The sequence below is a fragment of the Ursus arctos genome, unplaced genomic scaffold, assembly GCF_023065955.2.
Source record: "Ursus arctos isolate Adak ecotype North America unplaced genomic scaffold, UrsArc2.0 scaffold_1, whole genome shotgun sequence".
Taxonomy (NCBI): Eukaryota; Metazoa; Chordata; class Mammalia; order Carnivora; family Ursidae; genus Ursus; species Ursus arctos.
Window position 1 is genome coordinate 103,281,972 of NW_026622763.1, and position 16,692 is coordinate 103,298,663.

A 16,692-nucleotide genomic window follows, 5' to 3' on the forward strand; every position below is an offset into this window, starting at 1 on the left:
GGTCTTGGACTTCCAGCCAAAATGGCAGAAGTGTGAGAGAAGAAATTTCTGTTCCTTGGGCTACCCAGTCTGCGGTCCTTTGCTATGGGAGCCCAAGGGTGCTAGAGCACAGACAGTGCCGGAGGAGCCCAAAAGGAGGCAAACAGCTTGGCTGTGGCCCCTGCGAGGGCAAGCTGCTAGCAGGGTGCTCCTATGCTTCCCCCACCCAGCAGGCAGTGCCGTGGCTCCGTGAGCAGCAAGGCTGTGGCTGGAGGGGCTGACTCGGAGCCACAGACTGTGGACGTGGCCCCGTGCAGAATGAGGCTCGTGTGGAATGACATCTACCCCACAGGGCGGAGGCCAGGGCAAAATGGGAAAAGACCGAAGCCCTTGATGAATGGGCACATTGTGTATGGGGACAACTCGGAAGGTGGCTCTGGGGGCTGCTCCAGCCCACTGCTTCCCAGCCTGTGACTTGGGACAAGCTACACAACTTCTCTGTCCCCAGCTGTATGATGGGGTTGACAATGCTAAAATGGTGGCCTACTGGGATTACCTTGGGATGTTAACACGTGGGACACTCAGACGAGTGCCCGGCCCAGAGTGAGCATGCACTCCAGCACGTTTCTTCACCATTCTGCACATTGTTGATGTCCTTCTGGGTGCAGACACTGTGTAAGCTACTCTGGGGAAGACGGAGATGGGTCACAATCAAGCAGTACCCTGAAAACGTGAGGCCTTCCATGTCATCACTAGTCGCTTCCTAATTTGTACTTTGCTTTACTCACCTAGATTCTTACATCAGCTTTATCGAGGTAAAATTTACCCTTTTAAAGCATACAGTCCAATAACGTTGTCAATTTATACAGCTGTGCAATGAGCCTCAGCCAAGTTTAAGAGCACTTCCATCACCCGGTCAAAATGGCAGTCAGTCCCTCTTCCCCATCCTCACCCAGGCAACCACCGGCCGGCTTTCTGCTGCCGCAGCTCTGCCTTTTCTAGAGATTTCACATCAGTGAGATCATGCAATGTGCAGTCTTCTGTGTCTGGCCGCTTCCCCTCAGCAGAATGTTTGGGGAGCTCACCCACACTGTTGGCTGTATTAGTACTCTGTTCTTTCTCGTAATTTCCTGTTGCATGGATGTACGCCATTTTGTTACCCACTCACCCGTCAGAGGACCTCTGTGTTGTTTCTGCTTGTTGGCCGTCATGAGTAATGCTGCTGTGAACATTCACATTCACGTCTTTGTGTGAACACGTTCTCATTTCTCTCGGATGCGGATGTAGGAGTGGAACTGCTGGGTCATGGGCTAAGTGTGCTTGACTTTTTAAGAGACTGGTGACCTGTTTTCAGAAGTGGCTGTGCCAACCCAACTAGACTTGCATTCCTTCAAACACACAATGTGCTGAGCCTGTTATGTTACGCCTGGCCTCCCACCGCCATCACTGTCCTCCTCTCTTAAGACCGTGGAGCGGGCCAGCAGGAACTCCCAGACCTGTCCACCGGCCAGATGAGCGAACTCCCTAGAAACATGTAGCTTGCTGCCTGGTGGAGCAAGCATGGTCCTGTCAGAGGTGTTGGCTCTGTAAGAGCGTGTGTGCAGTAACCGATTCAGTGCCGGCCGCGTTCTTTCCGGAGTGGCTGCACTACTAACATAAACTCTCCAAATCCAACTGGTCCCTCACGCGAGCCGGCTGGTGACCCCAGGACCACAGTGTGGCTGGGAGGCCCACGGGGCGAGCGTTCACCTCCCGTGCTCCCTCTGGTAGGAGACAACTGAGTTTTTGCAGTCGTGTCTATCATCTTGCAAACAGTGAGATCTGAAATGCAGAGAACACGGCCCACCCATGACGTGTGAGCTCAGAAGGCAGTGGCCGCGGGGACGCTGAGGCCACCGCAGCATCTCCCCCAGCACTCTCAGAGGATGAGCACCCCCTGGACAGAGGTGCAGATCACCAGCCTCTTCCCTGGAAATTCTCGTTTCGTGGGGCTGGGCTGGGGCCTAGGAATCTGTGCTTCAACAAGTTCCCTCCGATAATCCTTCTCTTTGGGGCATTAAGGAGACACCGGTCTCATCCAGTGGTTCGGAGCCGAGGCTGCCGGCAGGTGTAATCAAGACAGAGACCCCATTGTGATGTGTAGCCACTGACAGCTTTCGGGCCCCACCCCTCCTGCTCCCCAGCTGCCCCACATCTGGGACAGCGGACAGGGACGCTGATGGCCCCTTCTCTGGCCTGTGCAAGTTCAAACCTGGCTTGTGTGCAGGAACCCCACCTGGCGCACTCTTAACCACAATGAAAACCAAAGCCAACACGGCCAGCGCCGCCTTGGCTCAAGCCCCTGGGCTGGCGGGTCTCCCTAGAAGTCCCACTGTGTGAGTAATACCCCTTTCATGTCCTCCTGGCGCCCAGACTCGACATCCTAGCCAGTTTGGGATGGGGGTCAATCCTGCCTTCCGTGAGGCAACCACCGGAGAGTCGCATTTGACCCTCCGTGAGGTAGCCTGGCCGTGGCTTTCAAGGGCTCCCAGGTGGCCAGGATGTGCAGTGGGACGAGGACCAGGGGGCTAACCCTTTCCCCCTGCTTGAGGTACCGCCGCTCTCTCCTAGCAGCCGGGAGGGCGAGGCTGTGCGTTTTCTTCTACCGTTCTATTCCTGCATCTTCGTGGGGGGACCGTGGCAGGTGTTCCGCAAGAAATGACACAGACATGGAAGCTTGCGAGCATTTTACATACCCAGCCCCTCCCACTCCTCTCTGCTTTCTACTGTCATTCTTGCACGGAACTTTGGGGTAAAGCAGCGTGTTAAAAATGTAAGGAACAGGACTCTAGCAGAGGAATAGGGTTCTAGCATTTAGAGTTGCCCAAAAATGCAGTAGGGAGTCCCCATATCGGGAAACTTTAGGCAAAGGCCAGGTCTGGGAGTCTTTAGAAGGGCTTCCTAAAGTGGGTGGTCCCCAAGCTTGAACCATCTCCCTGCCCTCCCCATGCATTCGGGGAGCTAGGGCCCTTTGTGCGGTGAGAGGCTCACTTCCTCTTTCCGGGCACTAGATGGCGGCCAGGCACCAACCAGGCCTGGGACCTGCAGACCTGGGCTGGGCTGGTGGCCCCGAGAGGCGGGCACTGTCATCCTGACTGTGGGCAGGAGACCAGAGAGGCTTGGTGGGGCCAAGGACATCGCCTGAGGATCATACGTTTGGTTCTCAATCCAAGCGGCATGACAAAGCCTGCTCCGTGGGCACTCCTAGCCCCCGCTGAAGCTTCGGGGCACAGCCAGTGAGCCGGGCCAGGGAGCAGGAGTGGTCAGGGTGCCGTGTAGCCGGGAACGGAGGAGCAGGTCTCTGCAGCCGCAAGAATCTGTCTCAGGACCCTCGGGGTGATGGGCATTTGAAGTCCTGTTAGGTGCTGTGCTGCAAGCCCTCCACCCAGGGCTGCCCTGCAACCATCCAGTAGTCCTTAAGGATGCTTTAATAGTAACAAATCTCTGAACCTCTTACCACCGGCCAAGCCCCGTTTCGAGCACCTTCCGTATATCAACGTATTGAATCCTCACACTAACTCGATGGGGCAGGCACTGTCTTCATTGCAATTTTGCAGATGCAGAAACGGAGACAGAGAGATTCAGGAACTTGCCCCAAATCACACCCCTGGAGGGTGACAGAGCTGGGATTCAGACCCAGGTCTCCTGGCTTGTTACTCTGCATTGCTTTCTGTTGTTCTCGAAGTGACCGATATGGACAGATTTATTTAACTCAGTTCGTTTATGGACCAGAGGGTTCTTTCCATGGCCTTAAAGGTACAGCATCAGATGGTCCTACATGGGAGGGTGGGGAGCAGGGCCTGGGAGTGAGTTGTTGACGAACTCGACGGGTGGGACACACGCTGCTCTTTCCCCAGGCTGTGGCACAAGTTTGTCAGAGCACTTTCTAGAAGATTCCTCTGTGAGTCTGCACAGTAAGGAGAGGGCTGGGTGACATTTCTCAGCAGCCTGAAGATCAGCAAGATTCTTTCTTTTGTGGAGAGCACCGAGGCAGAAAACAGAATTACTGTCAAGAAGGACTCCTTGTCCGCTGCAGTTCCACCGTCTTGAGGCCAGGATAAAGCTGCTTTGGACCTCCAAGGGATGAAGCAATGGGCTCCCTCACAGGGATCTTTCTATGAGCTCGACAAAAGCTGTCTAATTGCCATGGCTTTGTTCTTTGAGAAATTAGAGCTACCTCCCCCCAAACGCCTGAGGTTACATTTGCAACTCGTGATTCACTTCACTGAAGTGAGTTCTTTTTTCTATAATGATGTCAAGTTTTGACACTAGCTGGATCTTGGTGGGAACACTGAATGGGAACCACAAAGAATCCCACAGCCCAGGGCAATTAGGTCAAGCTTGAAAAAGCCCTTTTAGTCAGGTAAAACTTCACCAGGCGAGATGATGAAGGTGAACAGCCCCTGGGGGCCGGCGCCATGGCAGTCACCGCCCCCCCCCCCCCATGCACCAGGTCACCCCCTGAGACATTCTGGGCTCAGTCTGGTTCCTGGTCCCAAAGGTCCCCTGCTGGCATGGATGGACTTCTGTCCCCATTGTCCCCTCCAGGGTGGACAGACAGGGCACAAGGCAGCATGAGGACACCCTCCTGTGCCCAGCCTCCACCAGGAGACATCCGCTGGAAAGCAGATTTTAAAATCATCTTTCTTTTGCTGTTGCTGTTTTGATTCAAAATATTTTCTTTTCGACTTAAGTATCGTGAGCATCAAATTTTAAATTCTTGGCAAGATGATGCAAGACCAGTGATTCAAGAAGCCTGAGATGGTCCTCAGACTTGAGTGAAAATGTCACTTTCTTGGGGAAGTCTCCTATGATCAAGCCCTCCAACCCCTCCACCATTCGGACGAGTTCTCCTGTGAGGCACTCACAGCACTGTTCCTGTCCTTTAACAACATCTCAGTTTGGGGGCACCTGGGTGGCTCAGTGGTTGGGCATCTGCCTTCGGCTCAGGTCATGGTCCTGTGGTCCTGGGATCGAGCCCCGCATCGGACTCCCTGCTCAGTGGGGAGCCTGCTTCTCCCTCTCCTGCTCCCCCTGCTTGTGTGCTCTCTCTCTCTGTCAAATAAATAAGTAAAATCTTTATAATCCCCCCAAGACCCCCCCAAAACAACATCTTAGTTTGTCATCATGGACTGACATGTGTGATTATTTCATCTGTGGTTGCCCCCCACCCCCCACCCCCATCGCTAAGCCCAGGCTTGTCTTTGAGAACCAGAGTGGCCAAGGAATGCTGTTGAACCTCAAAACATGCAGCACTTGGATCACACACCAGAGAAAGAATAAAAGTAAATGAGACATTAAAGTAAAGAAGAGGAAGGGCGTCTGGATGGCTCAGTCGGTTAAGAGTCCGACTCTTGATTTTGGCTCAGGTCGTGATCTCAGGGTTGTGAGATGGAGCTCTGCACTGGGGTCCTTGCTGGGTGTGGAACCTGCTTAAGATGCTCTCTCTCGCTCTCTTTCCACCTGCCCCTCCCCTCCAATCTCCCTCTCTAAAAAAAAAAAAAAAAAAAAAAAAGGAAAGAAGGGAAAAAAATATCTGCATAAGTACGGAGGTCCCATGGAGAGATGAGGAGGAACGTGTGTGTTTGGCTCTTCAAACTCAGAGTTTTCTGCACGAAAGACACTTGGTATTTACCCAAAGGCTACAAAAATACAGAGTTGAAGGGGTACAGGCTCCCAGATGTCCATAGCAGCATTATCAACAATAGCCAAACTATGGAAAGAGCCTAAATGTCCATCAACTGATGACTGGGTAAAGAAGATGTGGTGTGTGTACACACACACACACACACACACACACAGTGGAATACTACTCAGCCATAAAAAAAGGGGTTTTGCCATTTGTAATGATGTGGATGGAGCTACAGTGTATCGTGCTGAGGGAAGGAAGTTGGTCAGAGAAAGACAAATACCAGGTGATTTCACTAATTTGTGGAATTTAGCGAGCAAAACAGATGAAAATAGAAGAAGGGGGAAAAAAAGAGAGAGGGAAACAAACCATAGGAGATTCTTAACGATAGAGAACAAACTGAGGGTTGATGGAGGGAGGTGGGTGGGCGATGGGCTAGGTGGGGGATGGGGATTGAGGGGCGCGCTTGTGATGATGGGCACTGGGTGATACATGCAAGCGATGCATCACTGAATCCTATGCCTGGAACCAGTATTGCACTGTATGTTAACCAACTAGAATTTACATAAAGATTTGAAAAAACGAGAAAGAGATAATGGATTGGGATAAACAAATTATGATGTGCTGGTCAAGTGGACGGCTATGCAGCCATTAACAGGGTTGACTATCCGACTACACACATATATTCACTGACAGGGAAGCTGTCCCCACCCCCCAAAAAAGACACTCGACCTTGACTCTTCCAGTCCTGCTTCCAAGGGTAGGACCTCTTCCAAGGGTAGTTTGGCCCCTCTGTCCCATGGGGAGCAGGGAGTTTCATGCTAAGCAACAGGGCCCCTCTGACGGCGACCCTGGAGGGCTGTAAACATTCGTATGGGGCCCATCTTCATGGCAAAGGCAGTGTTCCTGAGTCACTTCCGAGGGCAAGGAAAGATCTCGTCCGTATTTCAACCATCCTGCTTCATCATTCCTGCTTCATCATTCCCATGGGGGCCTCCTCTCCAGATCCCATTCTCCTGATCTAATTCATAGAAGGTCCTTCCATCAATAGAGCTAAAGATGGTCATCTTTTAATTTCTCACTAGTGACTCTGAGGCACCATGAATTCTTTGAGTAAGTCAAAGACAGAGAGCTTGCTTCAGACCCAAAGCATTCCCTTGGACGCTCTGGATATTATATTTAAAAGAACTGGAAGTGAGCATGGCTAGGGTCCGTTTATGTACATTCAACCGTCTTATGAACGATCACACACGGCCATGTTTACCTACAGGGCAGCAGAAACGGCAACATTGCAATTAATTATTTAAGCAAAAGCATCTCTGAGAGTTGCTTAAGTGATAAATACAGTATTTTACCATGGCAACTACTGTTGTTTTGAATATCATTAAAGATCTATCAAAACGCAGTGGTGGACTTCTGGTTTAAAATTGCACCGGGCTAGCAGCCCCCGAGACAGCCTTTCCCAGCTCACGACGAAAATGCCTGTTTAAGATGAAGAAACGAGGAGTATAGCACTTTGACCTTGAGCTGGCTGGGTACGGGAACCCCTGGGCGGAATTGTCATACCACCAGGAGAGATGGCTGTGTGCTCCCAGGGGTGGATGACATGCCATGTCTTACATAGTGTCCTGAGTTTTCTGTGGCTACTTTAACAAGTTACTACAAACGGAGTGACTTAAAACAGCACACATTTATTATATGATGGTTCTGGAGGGCAGAAGTCTAAAGAGGTTGGCCAGCCTGGGTTCCTTCTGGAGGGCTCTAGAAGAGAATCTGCTTCCTTAACTTTCAGCTTCTAGAGATGGCAGGCGTTCCTTGGCTCATGAACCCTTTCTCCATGGTCACATCTCTCTCCCTCCCCCTCTCCCTCCTCCTCAGACCCTGGCATTTTTACCTTTCTCTTATAATCACGTCCTTGTGATGACAGGGATCCCACTCTACTAATCCGGGTTAATCTCAGAATCCTGGACTTAATCACATGTCCAAAGTCCCCTTTTGCCATTTATGGCAATGTATTCCAGGTTCTGGGGATTGAGATGGGACTTCTTTTTTGGGAGGGGGCATTATTCAGCCCCACGACACACAGGTTCACATCTCGTGTGCTGGGAAACATCAGGATCCCTTAGGAACGCGGCTCTGTGCAGCCCTGTGAAAGGGGAGCATACGCAGCCCCACGACCAGTCCGGCCCCTCTCCCTTTGAGTCTTCTCTCCCCCTCTTGCACCCTGACTCAGCCCCAGCCCACTTGCCTGTCTGGATGGCAGCAGCCTGTTCCATGCCTCTGTGTCCTTGCAGACGCCCTCCCTCCCCCCGGGGACGCCCATGTCCCTCCACACTGGCAGACCCACACTCCACTGCGGAGTCCTCTGGCTTTGGGCCCCCGTGCTGCCTCGGCCCTGCCAAATGGGGAGCCAATGTCACAGCAAAAGAGAGAGCCCCAGGGGCTTCTGGATCTAATTAATAATCCCTCTTTCTCATCAAAGTCACACATAAAATTTGTATAATTGTTTCATGCTAAATAAAACACTATCTGTGACATTTACTAGTCATTTCTACTTCCCAGCTCCTATTTCGATTCCGAACGTATAAACGAGTTTAATAAAAGGGCTTGAGGGATCGCCTGCTGCTGGGGTACTGACACCTGGAGGCCACACTGCTCTGACTATGACTAGTTACCTGGCACCTGTGTTGCTGATTATTAAATTGGCGTTTATCAAAGCATTTCTAAATTGCCTCATCCCTCAAAGATTCTCGGAGGAGGCTGGGTTAGAGAGTGGCAAGGCTGTTTGATTCCAGCAGCTCTAGGCCATAATAATTGTGAGCTGTTGCGCAAGGACACCGATGAGGAACGCGGGGAGGGAAACCAGTTTCAGCGGAGAGCCGTCTCAAGGTCACCAGGGCTGAGCTCTCCATCAGCACGGGGGGGGGGGGGGGGGGGGCGGTGTGCAAAGCCCGCATACTTTGAGGGGCCCGCAAAAAAATATAACCATTTCTTCTAAAATCAGAAGAAAAAAGTGAACTTTCTTATATGGGAAAGAATGAAAATTTTTAGGGCCTGTTTTTGTTTACTAGGGTTGGCATAACAAAATACCATAGACGAACATTTCCCTTACAGCGCAAATTTATTTTCTCATTAAGATCAAGGTGCCGTCGTGGTTGGTTTCCCCCGAGGCCTCTCTCCTTGGCTTGGAGGGGGCCTTCTTGTTACCTCTCCGTATGGGCTTTCCTTGTGTGTGTGCAAGCATGTCCCTGGTGTGTCTGTGTGTCCTAAGCTCTTACAAGAACACCAGTATTCCTGGATTAGAGCCCATCCCGATGGCCTCATTTTAACTCGATTACCTCTTCAAAGGCCCCATCTCCAAATGCAGTCACATTCTGAGGTTCTATGAGTTAGGACTTCTACGTATCAATTTGCAAGGGATACAACTGAGCCCATAAGAGGTCCCACAAAAACCTATTAGGATGGGAGGGACCTACGAAGGCAAGAGGGCCCATCAAAGCCATCACGCGGCTCTCATGATAGCAGGTTAATTTGATTTTCTGTAAGGAGGAGAATGGAACAGGGAGAGAGCTGGGCCGTCTGCAGAAATTCCAGAAGGCTTCAGCTGACGACGGCAGGGGCTCTCAGGCATTTGCTAGCAGCATGTCTATCTTCTCTTGTTAGCTACCTTGCTGCCCGAAGCTCAAGAGAACACGCAGAGTCAACAAAGCCTTTAGGACCATTCTTGTTGAACTTTCTCCTTAAGAGATCTCGCTATTTGCCAAGCCTACAAAAAGAGTTTCAGGCACAAAATTCATTCAACAAACATTGAGTTCTTTACTTCTAAACTGCTAGACCCTTTGTTAAACTTATGAAAAGAAACGACCCATGTGTTTTCCACGTCCTGAAGCTGATGGGGGAGCAGCGGGAAGCTGGCCAGTGAGTCAGGGCGGGGCACCAGGCCCAGAACTTGACTAACCCAGGACGGCGAAGACCACATCCTGTCTCCCGTTTCTGCTTCTCATTAGCAGGAGATTGTGTGTGTTCAGAGAGTTCTGCAGACATTAATCACATCCACAGACACCGAGGGAGACTTCCGAACGTTAAGGAGTGTGTGCCCTCCCCAAGGTCAGCGAAGGGCATCCAGAAAGTCGATGTTAAAGGAAGAGGCCACCATGCCACCTGAGGGTGAAGCCACGAAACGGCCCCAGTGTGAGTCTGGGGCAGATGGAGTTGCTGGTCCTCACGTTTCCCGGGGAGAATGGGCGGTGTGGTGGGCGTCCTCCCTCAGCCCCAGGGGCCGCCTGATTCTCAGAGAACTGCTGGCAGGAATCTTGGGAGGGAAGGCTCTTGCGAAATACCAAGTATTGTGCTTGTCATTTGGATGCTGTGTTTTCACGTTCTAGCTTGCTTTCTTGGATTTCCCGTAGGGCTGGCTGGTCCTCCGTCCCGCTGGCCGCTACATAAAACGGGTTGAGTTGGACTGGATGTCGCAGGGTCCCACCCGGAGAGGGCGCTGAGCTGCCTCCAGGGAGACTTGAGGGTCAACTTTCATCACGGGCTGGGGAAGGTGTGAGGGAACCCTGCTGCGGGCACAGCGACCGAACAGACTGCATGAGACCGGGGGCCTTTGGGACCGGTTCCTAAAGCGTTCGTGATTCCTTCTTCCCAGGTGGCTCTGCGGGAACAAGGGACTTCCCCCAGACCCAGGGGCTCCCAGCTGGCAACGACCTCTAACAAGTAAACCGTTGAAGGGGAGCGTGGTAAGACTAGTAACTAATTAACATGGGTTCGTGGAGATGCTCAGCCAAGCGTTTCCAGGGCACCCCACCACTAACGGTAAATGCTAACCAGCACCTTTAGATTATAGACCCAGATAATGAGATCAAAGCGACAGGAAGTCACAACTCCCGAAACTGCCTTTCAACCAAGTCAGGGTAGAATAGAGTCTCATTCTTCAGAAATGCTTTCCCTACTGTTTCTGCCCTGACAGGTAGAGAAAATTTAATTATAGATGACCAGCACGAGGCTAGAGTCTGCCCTCCACAACCAAGCTGGGAAAACTACGTATGATGAATATTTGTTTAGAATCAGGCTGGTTTTTCTCTCTCTGAAAGCTGAAGTACAACTCCAAGGGCAGATTAATCATTAAATGAAGCAATTTCGGATGAATTCGATTCTGCAGACTGAGTTCCGGTGGACGAACAGGAAGCTGGAACTATGAAGGGGTGCCTGTGGTTTTTCCAATTTGTAACTTAAGCCCAACTTCCTTGATTTATTTGACAGCAAGTATTTCCGCAGCCCTCAGTCTGCTTCCAGTCCATTCCCCAGGCCTCCCTGTTTCTCCCGTGTGGGTTTAGAGCGGCCTCTTCGGGAGGGTCCCAGCCACGAAGACGCTACCCCACGGGAGCCTATGGCCCACCTGATTCCCCAGAAGGGTGAGTTCGTGGGGAGAAAGAGAGGAGAACGTGCTTCCTCCTGCCAATCTGGGAGGCAGGGCCAGACCCAGCCGTGCCAAAGCCTGTTTGGAACCCCACTGGCCCTCATTCTGGGCTTCCTGTCCAGGATGTGGGAAGAGACACGAAGCCACCCCAACTCAAGGACATTTGATCATCGCTTTCTTTCAGCATCTGAATATCTTCTTACCTTCTGACAATCAGTAGTATCAGTGTGACCCTTTCCCAAACACCTAACATAGGCCAGCCTAACTCAATTCTCACAGCCTGGAGCTGTCCCCTCTTGGCTGTCCCTGGGGTCCTGGGGTGACTTCCTGGGGGATGAAGACCACATCAGATACAGAACAAGGCAGGGAGTGAAACTGCTGTGTGCCCATCTCAAGCCCCAGCATGCTGGGCACAGTCGGGGGAGGGCCTCCTCTACTCCTCCCCCTGCTCGCTTGGAGCAGCCATGCTATCCTGCAGGAGGGATAAGAATTGAGCAAGAACTGGCTGGCCAAGGGTGGGTGGCATCCCCTCTCAGCCCGAAGCTAATTTCCAGAGCTTGTAGGTAAGGGATCTCGGCCAGCCTCGGTCTAGGAGAATGTACTAGTCACAAACTTCACTTGCACTGGACAAAGAGCTCGCCTAAATTTTTCAGGGAACCAGAATCATCTCTGTCCAGGGGGCCTTCTGATGGTTTCTTTAGAACAGTATCCCTTTCTGCTGGCTCAGACCTGCTCAGCTTCCCTAAAACACTTGAGTTTGTGGTCAAAGTTCCTTCTCATTGAGAACACAAGCAGAGCCTTCGGGCTGTTGGAGGAGTTTCCAGGCAGAGTCCTTTTGCAATTCGTATGTTCGTTCTAATAAAGGGAGGAACTGTGTGTCATGGGTGAAGATGGGTGGGCATCGTCTGTGGGCCGACACATGCTGCAGGAACAGATTCATGGGGCTGCAGGATCAACTCCACGGAGGAAGAAAACTCAGGCCAAGAATAAGGCCAACTGTTCTTCCTCTCATTGGCGGCCATGGCACAGAATCCCCCAGAGTGCGGAGATGGGAAAGTGACCACACAGTCGCTTTGCGGTTGTGCCTGTGCACGTCGCTTATGCATGGACTCGGGTTTTTGTAATGTGACTCTCCACTCCCAGCGTTTGTGGGCCCAGGGGCCAGAGGCCCGGGAGGGAGAGGCGACCCCTGGGACCACAACAGCAGATGCTGACTTGGAAGGATGGGAGGGCCAGGTGTGTGGGTCAGGCTGGGACTCCCGTCCAGCAAGCACCGGCTGTCCCCATGAGCCACTTACCTGCTTTCCCCTCTGTGCATTTTCATATGTTGGGTGTTTCGTGTGAATGGAGTCCTACGCTGGCCTTTTATGTCTGGCTTCCTCACTTAGCATAACGTTTTCAAGCTCATCTATGCTGTTGGGTTGAGTGTGTTGAGTATCATCTATCTTTGTGCTCACAAACCCAAACCCAGCTGTTGGCAGATATTCATGTCCCCTTGGCCCCTTCCCCCGACAGAGGTTTGACAGTTTTTTAAGACAAATCATTTAATAGCCAGACATTTGCACACGCATGTTCCTATTTTTTCTTTCCTATAGTCCGGTTCAGGTTTTCATACTTTCAATCACATGCAAATAGTATACACGGTTGTATACGAAAAGCTGAGTCTACTATACTTTCTGGGCTATTGAAGGGGTGCCAAGGGTACTCTGGATGTCAACCAGTCTCCTGACTGGGGGGTCAGACTCTGCCTGAGCCTCTGTGCCTGGGGTTGGAGCGATGCCAGTCGGCCTTGAGCACAGACACAAGGAATGCAGATTCCTCTCTATTCATGGTCCAGAGCCTTCCCTGAGCTGAGGTCTGTGGCCTCTTCCTGATCCTCTGTTGAAGGATGGTGACAAGACATGGCTGACTCTTCCTGGATTTGTACCCCAATGGGTGTCTGCAATTTCGGGACTGTTCTTTAACTTAAAAGATTTAGATATTTCATGTTTTCAGTTACCCCAAGATCAATGAGGCCTTGGGAAACTGATTTGTACTAAGTACACTCATAAGAGATTGATTTACAAATCTCTTGGGAATTTGGTTCACTTACTGTTGGGGTTTGTATCAGGAAGTACAGGCGTGCTTGTGCTGCCATGACAGCTCCAACAGGCAGGGCCGTAAAGCAACATAGCTGCTGCTCTTGCTGGTGCAAAGGCCACTACACGTTCCAGAACTCTCCAGGCCAACTGTCCTCCTTGTGGAGGCTTGGTGCTGCACCCCAACAGTGACCATATGGCTAGGATTGATGAGGCAGGAAAAGACCACCCTAGAGGGTCTCCCGGCAGCGACTTAAATGTCCCCCTCCCCCACTGCGATGAGCTACCTCCATTCACAACTCCGCCAAAGCAAATCATGCAACCATATCTGATCTCCAAGGAGCAGAGAAGAACAATTCCCGGAGTGTCCAGAAGGAAAAGAACTGGAAATATTGGAAAGGTGCATGGATGCCTGCAGAGGGATGCATCTCTCTAACAGCTGGCATCCCCGTGTCTCTGTTCCTCCCGACAGTAAAGCCTTTAAGAAATGAAGCTGCTGGACAGAGGTCAGTGGCACATACTGTACAACAGGATCTGGACGTGCCCGTGTTTTTATAAGAACAGCTAACACGATTGTGCCGACCTCATATGTCCCAGGACATGTCATGTTGACTGTTCCGACGGGTCTGATGGACTTTCTTTGCTCTCCTATTGATTCAATTTGAAGATTAGTTTATTTGTGGCCATGAGAAAGAGGGCTTCCTGTATCCATTCTCTTTTGTGCACCTTACTGGAAGTAAGTTACTACGGGGTAAACATTTTGTAGTAAATTCACTTATTACTTTTTCTTTGTATTGCATACATGGAGAGAGAGATAGATGATGGATGGATAGATACATAGATACAGCTATAGTTTGTGTGTGGATGTGGATGTGTGTGTATCTATCTCTATTTACAGCTACTTCTGTGGTCATCAATGATCAATTCCACAGTCAAATTAAATGAGGTTTCTTGTAATTTTTGAGAGATTTCACAAGCACACTGGTCTCCTTGATTATATTTGAGAAGCATAGTATTACTAGGAAGACAATTCTCTTATCCCCAAATTATGAAGAGGGCCTCATGACAGCTATTCATGAACTAATTACAATTCCTACAAGACCTCATGTTCCCTAGTCGAGAAAAAAAAAAAAAGTAATGATTGTATTTATTCCAGGATCTTCCGTGACTCAGTTTGGGATCTGCCTCAAACTGCAGGAGAGAGTATTCTAATTTATTTATCTCGTTTAATATTAAATATCTCAACAGATGGTGCTCATGAAACTTCCTTTATTGATAATTTTATGGCTGAATAAAAAGAATCTTTTCTTCCCTTTTAGTTAGCTTAAATTACCATAAATTTTCTGTAATTGTATTTAATTAATCTATTTTATGCTTCATCGTACCACACCAGGTTACTCATCCTCACTTTGATATTTAAACATTTTTAAAGTTTTTGATGTTTGTTGACTCTCCTGAGGCTTTCCCTTTGCCACATATTAACACAATTAAGGGGAAATTAAAATGCATTCACTCAACTGAGAAAAATGCAAGCGATTCCAAATGCCCGTCTTTTCTTTGAGTGGACTGATATCATAGGCAAGCCTCCTATACGTGAATGACCCTTCACTTTATAGTCTGTGCTCTGCCACAGTCTTCATCGGGAATCCTACAGTTGGCTAAAGTTCTACCCTTGGTAGCAGATCTGAACATTTGCCCTGAAATTTTAGGTCTTCAAACTCAATAGATTACCTTGGCAAATTGTTCATCTTTTTGTTCCAGAGTGAGAATTATAATGAAACAATATTTTCTTGTTTCCTCTGCATGCCATGGGAGGGTTTCAGTGGGATGCTGGGAGGCCCTGTCTCCCCACCTGGCTTCTCTCTCTTCTCCTAGTGCTGGTTTCCTTTGGCCATGGATGACGATGGTTACTTCCCACAGTACTCCTTGATGTCATCACCTTTTACCAGAGCCAGCTCATGGTGTGGATTTTAAAGCCAACCTGCTGCGAGTTTCATAGCTGTTCGACCAGCAGCCCATATCCAGTGGCTTTGCCATCCAATAGTAAACAGTTGCTATAGCGATGTCTCCCCACAGCAACCACGACTGCTTCCTGTGATGTACGTTAGCCGTTGCCCTCTGCACCTTTGTAGGGTCCTTGAACTTCAGCAGTCCATGTCTACTTTAAAAAACAACGCAAAAACGTTTCACTGTCTACACCTGTCCCTTGTTGATCTCCCAGCCTCACCTCTATCAAGCAGCTGGAGGAAATCTCTGAAGAGCTGCCTCTTAGAGAGACCTCCTTGCCCTTTGGCTTCCTCTACGACCATGCTCACACCTTCTTGGGGAGCAAGGGCTAGATCTTAGTCAATCCTATGAGCCCCGCAGCAGAATCCTGCACATAGCAGACGCTCAAGAAATGTTTGGTGAAAAACCCAACTTATCAGACGAGCCACATGAAATTGCCAATATGCAACTATTTTTTTAACCTATAAAACCAGTGATTTCATAGGGCTCAACTTAATTTATAGATGCAGTCATTTCCATCTCATTAAAATTATAATATATATTATTCTTATCAGCTTTCAAAATGGTCCCTAAGATAAAATGTTTACCTAAAAATTTTGTACTTGGTCTCTGTCGAGTCACAACCATTTCATTCTTTTCCTGAATATTCTATGCTTCGTATCATTTTAATTATGAGAAAGAGTGTGCCCTATGTATTTTAATAAACTGTGCAGTATCTTTTGATGCAACACTTGATGCCTGTCTTGTTCGAAAATCTAAAATAGCTCAAAGAATGACTCAGGCATTTTACCAAAATTCCAGTCTAAAATCATACAGGACTTCTAAGTTCTTACTAACATGGCCCTGAAAAGAGCAAAATACTGAAACTCATGGCAATTGGCAGACCCATTAATACCATGATCTGGGAGGAACTGATGAAAGTTACAACACAAAACAGAGCTGGGTAAAATCAAAGCAGCAAACAAATACATACAGACAATTCTGGGAGTTCAACTGATGGCACTCCCAGGCTTTGCCTGAGCAGAATTTGCATGACCTTTAATAAAAAAATCACTCTGTTTATCTGCGAATTTAGTAAACTGGGGCCTCCACCATCAAGGGAATTGTGTGGTCAGCTGCTTCTCCTCCTCCTTGGGGGCTGCATTCTCCTCTCCCCACCCACTCTTCTCAGAAGGGTGATGAGGGTAGGAAGGGAGGCTGAATGGAAGAAAAGCAGTGCATTTTGGGAGTTGTAGGCTGGAAGGAAATGAGGCAGTGCATTTTGGGAGTTGTAGTCTCCAGGCGTGTATAATTGTAGCTGATTGTCAGTATCAATGGAGTGCTGACTATACATCAGGCATTAAATTGAGTGCTCAGCATAAATTACTCAGGAAAATTCTATCAAATCTCTGCTTTTCAGTAGTGACTCCTTGTAATTAATTTTACTGCTTTACTCTTGTGAGTTATCTGGATCCCCCCTCCCACACCCCCTATTCCAAACAATTCCTATGCATCTTTCTGGATACGTCTAGAAGTCTTTGAAAATTACATTTTGAGCG

The 16,692-nt window shown here is 49.4% G+C and overlaps 1 long non-coding RNA gene across 1 annotated transcript; it reads left to right on the forward strand.

Annotated features, from left to right (window-relative positions):
- Positions 1-9,674: 9,674 nt before the first annotated feature.
- On the forward strand, positions 9,675-14,101 carry LOC130544551 (uncharacterized). The gene is made up of 2 exons (XR_008960925.1): positions 9,675-9,838; positions 10,299-14,101. It is a non-coding gene; the product is annotated as an uncharacterized LOC130544551 (long non-coding RNA).
- The last annotated feature ends 2,591 nt before the right edge of the window (positions 14,102-16,692 follow it).